The 12,022-nt window shown below is 36.4% G+C and overlaps 1 protein-coding gene across 1 annotated transcript in view; it reads left to right on the top strand.

Moving 5' to 3' along the window:
* Positions 1-348: 348 nt before the first annotated feature.
* Positions 349-12,022, top strand: part of kifc3 (kinesin family member C3) — a 69,269-nt gene continuing 57,595 nt past the window's right edge. Inside the window, exon 1 of the mRNA XM_055007086.1 lies at positions 349-485. The gene's annotated coding sequence lies outside the window, so the exon portion shown is untranslated. The remainder of the gene's footprint in view (positions 486-12,022) is intronic.

The raw sequence follows: 12,022 nt of genomic DNA on the forward strand, positions 1-12,022 counted from the left end.
TATTTTTGTGCAGTAGATGAGTAAATGTATTTATTAACTTAATTCAGATTTATTTTTAAACAACATTTAAAAGCAGCTGAACCAAAGAAATGAAATAATAAAACAGACTGAAATTAAATTCATAAAATAAAAGTAAAATAAACTCCACTAGAATCTCATAACAGAGACTTCTGGGTGAAAAAAAATGATTTTATTTCTTTAGTTCCGCCCTCCGCTATAAAACAGCTGCTTCCTTCTGCTCATGCGCACACAATCCCCACATGTCCGACGGTCTGTGAACGCAGCTCCGTCAGTCAGTTTTACCGCGGAGCGGCAGAGACACGTTAACGGCTCCCGGTCCCACCGAGCCACAGCTGGAGCTCCGTTTACCAGAACACCAAGTCCCCGAGCCGCCGGAGAGTCTGTCCAGACCAGAACCAGAACCGGAACCAGGACCAGAACCGGAGGAACCGGCGGAACCGGCGGAGTCGCTGCGGGACCCGGAGGTGAGAAACTCGGCTTCAAACTTTCCCTCCGTCCGGTTGTCTGGCGGCGGGTTACCGCCTCTGTGAGGACCGGCGGAGGAGCCTCACAGAGACGGCAAACCGGAACCCCTGTCCGGTGACCGGAGCCTCTCTGCGGCTTCCAGCAGCTTCCATCCGGACAAAAGCCTCACCTGTCCACGTGCTGGTCTCCATGGAGACGGTGACGGAGGTCAGCTGTCAATAGAAAGAGATGAAACAAACAGACTGATGGAGGGAAGAAAAAGCAGAATAAAACCTGAAATAAATCAGAATAAAATCTAAAACAAGTCAGAATAACAGCCAGTGATTATTTAGTTTTTATCTTGACTTTAGTTGAGTATTTAGCTCATTCCTATGGCTTTAGATGCACACGAAGCTTCTTTCTATGGTTTTAGCTACAGTGTGAAATAAATCAGGTTCAATCAGAGTTTCCAGGTTAATTATCAGCTGATTCTCTCTAAAATGTTCTGATGAAAACAAACTAAAACCTGCAGAAAACCAGTTTCTGAGCTCAGAGTCACAATTTAATCTGAAAAAGGAAAATTAAGAATAAAACCTGTTGATCAGAGTGAAACGGACGGTTTCTGATCGGAGTTTAATCTCAAAATATGAAATGAGAATAAAAACAGTTCCAGGTTGAGTTAACAGAACTAAACCTCCACCAGTTAAATTAATTGTAAATTATTCAGCAAAATAAAAAAACTGTAGAAACTGACTATTTTTAATCAACACTCTAAGAACGTAGAGATAGATTAGAAACTCCACTACAGAAACAAAAACCAACAAATATTCAAGCTGCTCTGAGCAAAGTCTCACATTTTTGACCTTTTGTAGGGTTAGTAGGGTTAGTGAGGTTTGTAGGGTTAGTGGGGTTAGTGGGGTTTGTAGGGTTAGTGGGGTTAGTAGGGTTTGTAGGGTTTGTAGGGTTAGTAGGGTTAGTGGGGTTAGTGGGGTTTGTAGGGTTAGTGGGGTTAGTAGGGTTTGTAGGGTTAGTGGGGTTAGTGGGGTTTGTAGGGTTAGTAGGGTTAGTGAGGTTTGTAGGGTTAGTGGGGTTAGTGGGGTTTGTAGGGTTAGTGGGGTTAGTGGGGTTTGTGGGGTTAGTAGGGTTAGTGGGGTTAGTAGGGTTAGTAGGGTTAGTGAGGTTTGTAGGGTTAGTGGGGTTAGTGGGGTTTGTAGGGTTAGTGGGGTTAGTGGGGTTTGTGGGGTTAGTAGGGTTAGTGGGGTTTGTGGGGTTAGTAGGGTTAGGGTTGGACTCTGGAACAGTCCTCAGCTCTGAATCCTTCAGTGTTCTGTCTGAGGTTAGCTGTTGTAGATGGGGTTAGTGTTGTTCTGGATGATAACAGGATGGCAGCACTAAACTCTTTATCTACAGCAATAAGAAAATTACGTAACAGAACTTTGATAGTTTCACTTTCTTGGTCCAGATCAGATACTCTGAACCTGTCGGTCCGCCATGTTCCTCTGGTTTTATTCCTTTATTTAATGTGTAGAGATGAAGTTCAGCCTTATTTATTAGTACTCTGAGAGTTTTTTTTACTGTTAAATTAAAACTAATGGGCTAAAGTAGGGACACATTGTTAGAACATTTCTGTAACTGATAGTGGCACATGTTGTCAACAAGAACTAAACAACCCCAAATATTTTTCTGAAAGCTAATATTCTGATTTCTAACTATGGACACGCAGTATTTGTTACCGAAGTGGATCAGTTTCATTCGTGGCTTAGCCATTGGTCACTTTGGCTTTTTGTAAACACATTAGCTCTGATTGGAGGTCATTAACCTCCTCAGAAGTCTTGTTCATGGTGCCCACTGCTAGCTAAACTGTCGTCTGAGTGATGCCTCCTCTGGTCTCTAAGGATTAAACAGGAAGAGGCTCCACCTGGTGGAACAACCAGGAACTACAGCTGATCTACATTTACTGACATCGTGACCTTGCTCTTTTTGTTGTTAATATATTTTTGAATAGTTAAATTACTAACAACTGAAAATGAATCCTTTAATCATGATAATTTCTCCGCTGTATGGTTCAGCTCCTCTACGTCTCTGACAGATCTGAGGTCACTAACCGATTTTAGCTGGTTTTGACCAATCAGAGCACTGAACTCGCTTTTTGAGGAGACAAGGAGCTAAAGCTGAGGGTTTCAGAGGAGCATTAATGTACAGTCTGAGAAACATGATGTGTTGTTAGCTTATTTTCACAACATTAGCTGTGTAGTTAGCTTCTTTCTATAACTTTAGCTGGATATTTAGCCTGTTTTGACTTATGTGGAATAGTTAGCTTCTTTCTATGGCTTTAGATATGCAGTTAGCTTCTTTTTAGGACTTTAGCTGGGTATTTAGCTTGTTTTTATGACTTACGCGGAATAATTAGCTTTGTTTTATGACTTCAGCTGCTCAGTTAGCATGTTTCTTTGACATCAGCTGTGTAGTTAGCTTCTGCCTTTAGCCAGTTAAGTATAAAACCCAGCTGTTCCGTACATGTTGTGTTTTTAGTGTTGGAGCAGGTAAACATGTTCCAGTAGATGCTAATGTTCCGTGATGAGCTTGGAAATGTGCAGAGCTCTGTAACGGTTCCAGCTCAGACTGTGGAACTGGGAACACGCTGCTGTGTTGGTGGAAAGTTGTAATAAAAGCTGCAGCTGGTGAACATGTGATGCAGCTGCAGAGTGGATGGACGTCCTGCTGCAGTCTGCTGGGTGTGTCTGACCACCGCTCTGCTCTATAAATACTCCTGTCTTTGTGGTGGAGGCCGAGGCTGCAGCCACATCACTGAGGAAGTCCTCGTCATGCTGCAGCGACGTGGAAGAAACAAACCTTTAACCCTTCAGCAGCCACTTTCCTCCTCTGGAGCTCAGAGATCAGCTGTGGAGGTGCTTTCTGCTTTAATCCCTCCTTTATATTATAGCTTTGCTCTGATAGGAACAATAACAGAAGCAGCAAGTCGTGAGGAGAGCAGCTAGTGATTATTTTCTGTATTAAACTATCAGCTGTTTGGTCTAAACTAGTGGAAAATGTGGATCAGAGTTTCCTGAAATGTCTTGCTGATGTTCAGTCTACTGTCACAGAGGAAAGAAACCAGAAAATATTTACAGTGAAGGAGCTGAAATCACAAAAGTTAAACAGTTTTTATTTAAAAAAAATAATCTGCTTCTGTCTACGCTTTAGCTGCGCAGTTGGTGGGTTTTCTATGACTTTAGCTGTGTAGTTAGCTGCTTGCTACAACTTTAACTGTGTATTTAGCTTCTTTCTATAACTTTAGCTGTGTTGTTAGCTTCTTTATATGACATTAAGTTGTGCACATAGCTTCTTTCTATACCATTAGGTATATACTAATGTGTTTTTTTGTGACATTAACTATATAGTTAGCCTCTCTCTGACTTTAGCTGTATTGTTAGCTTCTTTCTATGGATTTAGCTGTATTGTTAGCTTTTCTCTATGACTTTAGCTATGTTGTTAGCTTCTTTCTATGAATTTAGCTCTGTAATTATCTTCTTTCTATGACCTTAGCTGTGTTGTTAGCTTCTTTCTTTGAATTTAGCTGTATTGTTAGCTTCTTTCTATGACCTTAGCTGTGTTGTTAGCTTCTTTCTATGAATTTAGCTGTGTAATTAGCTTCTTTCTATGACCTTAGCTGTGTTGTTAGCTTCTTTCTATGAATTTAGCTGTGTAATTAGCTTCTTTCTATGACCTTAGCTGTGTTGTTAGCTTCTTTCTTTGAATTTAGCTGTATTGTTAGCTTCTTTCTATGAACTTAGCTGTGTTGTTAGCTTCTTTCTATGAATTTAGCTGTGTAATTAGCTTCTTTCTGACCTTAGCTGTATTGTTAGCTTCTTTCTATGAATTTAGCTGTGTAATTAGCTTCTTTCTATGACCTTAGCTGTGTAATTAGCTTCTTTCTATGACCTTAGCTGTGTTGTTAGCTTCTTTCTATGAATTTAGCTGTATTGTTAGCTTCTCTCTATGACTTTAGCTGTATTGTTAGCTTCTTTCTATGAATTTAGCTGTGTAATTAGCTTCTTTCTATAACCTTAGCTGTGTAATTAGCTTCTTTCTATGACCTTAGCTGTGTAATTAGCTTCTTTCTATGACCTTAGCTGTGTTGTTAGCTTCTTTCTATGAATTTAGCTGTGTAGTTAGCTTCTTTTTATGACTTTAGCTGTGTAATTAGCTTCTTTCTATGACCTTAGCTGTGTAATTAGCTTCTTTCTATGACCTTAGCTGTGTAATTAGCTTCTTTCTATGACCTTAGCTGTATTGTTAGCTTCTTTCTATGAATTTAGCTGTATTGTTAGCTTCTCTCTATGACTTTAGCTGTATTGTTAGCTTCTCTCTATTACTTTAGCTGTGTTGTTAGCTTCTCTATATGACTTTAGCTTTATTGTTAGCTTCTTTCTATGAATTTAGCTGTATTGTTAGCTTCTCGCTATGACTTTAGCTGTACTGTTAGCTTCTCTCTATGAATTTAGCTGTATTGTTAGCTTCTCTCTATGACTTTAGCTGTGTTTTTGGCTTCTTTCTGTGAATTTAGCTGTATTGTTAGCTTCTCTCTATGACTTTAGCTGTATTGTTAGCTTCTCTCTATGACTTTAGCTGTGTTGTTAGCTTTTCTCTATGACTTTAGCTGTATTGTTAGCTTCTCTCTATTACTTTAGCTGTATTGTTAGCTTCTCTCTATGACTTTAGCTGTATTGTTAGCTTCTCTCTATGAATTTAGCTGTATTGTTAGCTTGTCTCTATGACTTTAGCTGTATTGTTAGCTTCTCTCTATTACTTTAGCTGTATTGTTAGCTTCTCTCTATGACTTTAGCTGTATTGTTAGCTTCTCTCTATGACTTTAGCTGTATTGTTAGCTTCTCTCTATGAATTTAGCTGTATTGTTAGCTTCTCTCTATGACTTTAGCTGTATTGTTAGCTTCTTTCTATGAATTTAGCTGTATTGTTAACTTCTCTCTATGACTTTAGCTGTGTTGTTAGCTTCTTTCTATGAATTTAGCTGTATTGTTAGCTTCTCTCTATGACTTTAGCTGTATTGTTAGCGTCTGTCTATGACTTTAGCTGTATTGTTAGCTTCTCTCTATGACTTTAGCTGTCTTGTTAGCTTCTTTCTATGAATTTAGCTGTATTGTTAGCTTCTCTCTATGACTTTAGCTGTACTGTTAGCTTCTTTCTATGAATTTAGCTGTATTGTTAGCTTCTCTCTATGACTTTAGCTGTATTGTTAGCTTCTCTCTATGACTTTAGCTGTATTGTTAGCTTCTCTCTATGAATTTAGCTGTATTGTTAGCTTCTCTCTATGACTTTAGCTGTATTGTTAGCTTCTTTCTATGAATTTAGCTGTATTGTTAGCTTCTCTCTATGACTTTAGCTGTCTTGTTAGCTTCTTTCTATGAATTTAGCTCTATTGTTAGCTTCTCTCTATGACTTTAGCTGTACTGTTAGCTTCTTTCTATGAATTTAGCTGTATTGTTAGCTTCTCTCTATGACTTTAGCTGTATTGTTAGCTTCTTTCTATGAATTTAGCTGTCTTGTTAGCTTCTTTCTATGAATTTAGCTGTATTGTTAGCTTCTCTCTATGACTTTAGCTGTGTTGTTATAAGCGTTCTCTAACTTTTTAAGACAATTTTAAGACAATCTTTTCAATAATTTTGGGCAGATTTCTGTAGTTTTATCCCATTTATGAGACAGCGTGGATGTGTTCATGCCATTTTAGACAATCTGTTCAATCTTTTTGCTCAAATCGATTGATTTTGAATCGTTTTTTAAATATAAATATTGTTGGACACATTTTGCATAATTTTTGAGGATGAATATTTAAACGTTTACATCTTCTAGAGACTTTTTCTCTTTATTCTGCTCTTTGACTCTTTTTGCATCAATTTTCAGGTGACTTCAGTCATTTTTTGCTGTTTTAGACTCTAATAGTTTGGACACGTTTTTGCAACTTTTGACAACTTTCTAGTGATTTTTAGACTTTTTTTGTCATTGTGGAGAAATTTGATAGCTGACTAGAGAGGTTTCTACATTGTTGGGCAGATTTTGAATCATTTTGGATGATTTCTGAGTAACATTCAACACGTTTAGGTCAAGATCATTGACGTTGTGGTGCAGTTTGTTAGCTAGATGTTTCACCATGGCGAACGGATCTCCAACTACTTAACTTTATTAACAAGTAGTGACTTTGGGGCAGTTTTGTCTCTTTGTGGTCGTTTTTTGTATTATTTATGTTGTTTTCTGTGACATTTTGGGTCTTTTTGGAACAGTTTGTCTCATTTTTGTCATTTTGCGTCTCGGTTTTCTTGTTTAGTGACAGTTTTATCTCCTCATCCTGTAGATGTTTTCTATCTCCATGTTTCCAGATGTTTCCTCTCTACTCTGCTCATCATCAGTAGATGTTTCTCCTTGCTGGATGAATCTCCAACAACCTGCTCCTCTGTTCTCTGTTTCTGAGCCATGCTGACTTTATTTTATTGGCATTTTTATAATTTTGGACAAAGATTAGATCATTTTGGACAAAGTTGGAGCCATTTTGGGCAATTTTACAATATTTTTTGACAATTTTTGAACCATTTTTTGCAAGTTTTGAATCAACTTAGACAAGTTTCATGCACATTATCATCTTTTCTCTCTTTCTCTTTTTGTCTCGTTTCTTGTTGTGGGTCTCATTTTGATCATTTTATGTGTTGTTTTTGTTGTTTTCTGTCTGTTTGTGTTGTTTCGTTTCTCTTTCTGGTCGTCTTGTCTTCTCATCCTGTAGATGTTTTCTGTCTCCGTGTTTCCTCTCTACTCTACTTTTTTTTACAGGATCTGGTTTGTAACGGTGTTTTATAGAATTATAAGTTGATTTTAATGAAAGATCGCAACTTTAATTTTTCCTGATAGAACAGCATCTCTCTCTCATGATACATTCAAAAACAGTAGGAAAACTGAACATTTGTATCTTCTTTCTGTTTTTACAGTTTCTGGCTGATAAATAGGAGCATTTTTAGAGTTTATTTTCCAAAGACAACAAACCTTTTAAAGCCAGTGGAGGTTTAAACTGAGAGTCGGAGGGAAGCTGATGAGGAGGAAACGCTGCAGCACGAGATCCAGACTAATGTGAGGAAATCAGATTTTCTGCTGCATAATCAGAGATAAACTCTACAGGAGCTGAAAGAAAGCAGAGTTTACCTGAAGAACAGCAGCAGATCTGATTTATTAAATCAGTAAAAGTTTTAAAATAAACCACAGGAAGATCGAGGGTCTTAATTAAAGAAAGTTGGTGTTTTACTTTGACAGGAGCTCAAACGTTTCCTGGTTCTGAACAGATCTGAGGTCAGATTCTTAACATTTAAGACCAAAAGAGTGAATTAGTTTGGATTAACTGCTGCTTTAACACTTTATTTTTTAATTTCAGACGTTCGAATGGTTAAACTCTGGTCTGATGTTCTTTTGTTTTTGATTTTAATCTGATTTCTGTCTCTTTGTTATGTGAATAATAATAATATTAATATAATGACTGATTCTGTTGTGGGAAAAGTGAAATGATTCTTTTGTTTTAAATTGAATTTCCTGTTCTCAGATATCAGACGCTGTTCCCGTTTGTTGTTCAGGTTGTGACGGTTAAACGGATATTTCCTGGTTTCTGATCAGAATTTTACCTTATTTTCTATTTTATAAATTATAAATTCACTGAATAATCCAGAAAATAATCGACATACTAATTATTACTGAAATTAATTGTGAGTTAACAGACATGAAGAGACGTGTCCAGATTCAAGGAGGTGTTGCAGTTTTCAGATGTTCCCTAAACACCTCTCAGTCTTCAGTAGATTTGGTTCCAAAGTTCCCTAAACTTCTCAAAAATGACTGAAAACTAAACGTGAAGCAGAAACACATTCGTCCACGTTTAACAAAACTGATCCAAAAGGGTTTAAGTTCGGTGCTGACTGACAAAATATTGTCCAAACTTAGAAAAAATTCACCTAAAATGACAAAAATACGCCCAAAACCGCGAAATAATGTGGAGAAAGACTAAATTATGCAGAATTAATCAGAATTTGTGCAAAATGACGAACATTTGGCTGCAGTGAAAAGATGTAAACAGATGTTTCCTGAAAGCCTCATAGTCATCATTATGAAAAAAAATGTAAAAATATCATATAAACAGTCAAAATTGCATTAAAAACATACAAATAAAGGTAAACATATTATGAAAAGTGTCAAAATTAGGAGAAACAATTTAAAAAATGTACATTTTCAGGATTTAGTAAATTTGAATGAGGAAGTCGCCCGTTTTTACTTTCATCTTTATGAAAAAAATCACATTTTTCCTCAGAAATTGAAGGAACAAACTAAGAACTCTGAGAAAATGTTTGATAGAAAAGTTGATGCTTCATTCAGTAGAACGTATTTAGCTGCTTTCTGGACTCTGACTTTAGATATTTGTCTAAACAGCTGCTGTTTGTCATCACTTTAAGGTTTTCTTCTCGTGTTCCGGCTGCTTTAAATCTTTAAATCTGCTTTTAAGTCGAGTTTAAACAAGCCTTTTCTTTTCTTGTGGTGTTTTTAGAGTTTAATTCTTCCGTAGGAACCAAAGAGCTGCAGACAGGAGGGAGGACTTTTACCAGCGCACACATTTACTGCTTCGTGTTGTGTTTAGAGTCGGCTGGGAAAACCCTGTGTTCAGGAGGTCCAGTTGTGGATTAAACTTTTTTTTTCTTCGCTCTCAAACTGAAACAAACATGAGAAGAAGAAACTGAGAATTACTGGCGGAACGTGTTGAATGTTTGTTTTAACTGTCGGGTTTTCTCCTCTTCTGACACCAGATGTTTTTAATTTAACATCTGGATCCGAGTCAGACCTTCACAGAGAAGCTGAGAAAATAAAACTTCCTGTTAGAAGCTCATAAATGAGGAGTTCCCTGACCCTTTTACGTAAAAAAAGAAATAAATGATCGGAATATTTAGTAATTTTTGAACATTTTTTGGTGGAAAAAAGAAATTTTAAAAAAATGTTTCTTTAAGAAAATTCAGAAAAAAATCAGCCAAAATCCAGCGAATTTCACTGGATTTTGCCTGATTTTTATGTGAATGTTCTTTAAGAAAATATTAGAAGTTTTACTGATATATATGGAATCACTTTAGATATTTTTAGGATTTTTTGGGAAAATTTTTGTTCATTTGTTTTTTAAATATTTACAATTTTTATTTTTTTTATTTTTATTTCTTGCCAAATTTGAGGATGAAAAAAAATAACTTTTAAGGGAAACTTTTAAGGAATTTTCTTCCTGAAGGTTTTGCAAATTTTCAGAGATTTGGGGAATTTTTTTGCTGAATTTTTTGATTTTTTTCAGACAAGGAAACAATATTTTTTGGTGCCTGTAAATGAGGACAACAGGAGGGTTAATTCTGGTCCTCACAGACATAGAAGTCCAGCTGTGTGTGTGTGTGTGTGTGTGTGTGTGTGTGTGTGTGTGTGTGTGTGTGTGTGTGTGTGTGTGTGTGTGTGTGTGTGTGTGTGTGTGTGTGTGTGTGTGTGTGTGCGCGCGCGCGCGTGTGTGTGTTACATAACCGTGTGATTGAATCCAGACGCTGCAGTTTGTCGTTACATCCAGCAGGTGGCGCTGTGTGACTGTAGAACCACGTCTCCCATGATGCTGCGGGGCGTTTCCTGCTCAGTGAAGCTCAAAAAAACACAAACAGCAGCTTCACGTGTTCATTCAGTGTTTAAGGTGTAAAAACTAAACTAAAATAAATAAACAGTGAAATGTGTGAACATTTAACAGGCTTATGAATCAATTCAGGTGTTTGTTTTTTTGTTTGTTTTTTACTGATTTTAACCTTCCTGTTGTCTTCATTTACAGGCACCAAAAAATATTGTTTCCTTGTCTGAAAATAATCAAAAAATTCAGCAAAAAAATCCCCAAATTTCTGAAGATTTGCAAAGCCTTCAGGAAGAAAATTCCAATAATTCCTTAAAAGTTTCCCTTAAAAGTTTTATTTAAAAAAAAAAAAAAAATCCCCCAAATTTGGCAAGAAAATTCTTGTAAATGTTTTCAAAAAATGAGTAAAAATCTTCCAAAAAATCCTAAAAAATCTAAAGTGATTCCATATATATCAGTAAAACTTGTAAAAATTTTCTTTAAGAACATTCACATAGAAATCAACCAAAATCCAGTGAAATTCGCTGGATTTTGGTTGATTTTTTTTTTTGTGAATGTTCTTAAGAAACATTTTTAACATTTTTTTTCCACCAAAAAATTTTCAATAACTTCCCAAAATGTTGAAAATGTGGACATCAGAAGTTTCACTGTGAAAATATATTTTCTTCCCACATTTTCAAACTTTAAAACGGGTCAATTTTGACCTGCAGGATGCCACAAGGGTTAAGGGGATGGACTAAATAATAGAAACACCTTATTTATATATTATCATTATATAACACGAGTCTGTTTGAATTTAAACTCTTCACTTTCCTCCAAAAATCCAAAATGGTCGTTTAATAAAAGCTGATTTTATTGTGACAACCTGAAATGGAAACAAAGATTTTCATAATAAAGTGTAAAACTGTCGAATTAAACGTGATTAAAATACATAAAAACAGAGATTATTGTTGTCCGTGTAGTTTCTCATTCATCCAGGTCATGGTTATCCAAAGTTGTTTAAATCAATTCAACTGGACTTTAAGAAGGTTCCTTGAAGACGTTTCACCTCTCATCCAAGAGGCTTCTTCAGTTCTGGTGATGGTTGATGTTGCCTCGGGGTTATAAGCTGAGGCAACATCAACCACCACCAGAACTGAAGAAGCCTCTTGGATGAGAGATGAAACGTCTTCAAGGAACCTTCTTAAAGTCCAGTTGGATTGATTTAAACAACTTTGGAGAGATTATTGTTATATAAGTTGAACGAAGCGGATAGCTGCGTCTGTGTTTCAAACGAAGGTCAACATGCTGAATGTTTCCTTATTGTGATAGAAATGAGAGCAGATAAAACTTTATACATCCATAAATTCCTGCACAGATATCAGAAAATAAATCACAGCAACAAAAGAATGAAAAGATACTAAAGAAATAAAGTCAAACTGCAGACAACGGCGAAATGGACACTGAACACAGGACGGAGAACGTTTTATAATCAGTGATGTTGACGATTGTTCACTGTTTGTGCAGATTTTAATTCTGTCATAAAAAGAAGCTAAATACTCAGTTAAAGCCATACAAAGAAGCTAACTGCTCAGCTAATGTCATAGAAGAAGCTAACTAGACAGCTAAAGTCACAGCAAAAAGCAAGTTATTAAGCTGAAATTATAGAAAGAGGCTAACAAGTCAGCCAAAGTCATAGAAATAAACTAAAATACTCAATTAAAATGATAGAAAGAAGCTTACTAAACAGCTAAAGTCATGGCAACAAGCAAACTGTTTAGCTAAAATTATAGAAAGAAGCTAAATACTCAGTTAAAGCCATACAAAGAAGCTAACTGCACAGCTAATGTCATAGAAAGAAGCTAACTAGACAGCTAAGGTCGTAGAAAGAAGCTAACA

Source organism: Amphiprion ocellaris, chromosome 1 (assembly GCF_022539595.1).
Source record: "Amphiprion ocellaris isolate individual 3 ecotype Okinawa chromosome 1, ASM2253959v1, whole genome shotgun sequence".
NCBI classification, from domain to species: Eukaryota; Metazoa; Chordata; class Actinopteri; family Pomacentridae; genus Amphiprion; species Amphiprion ocellaris.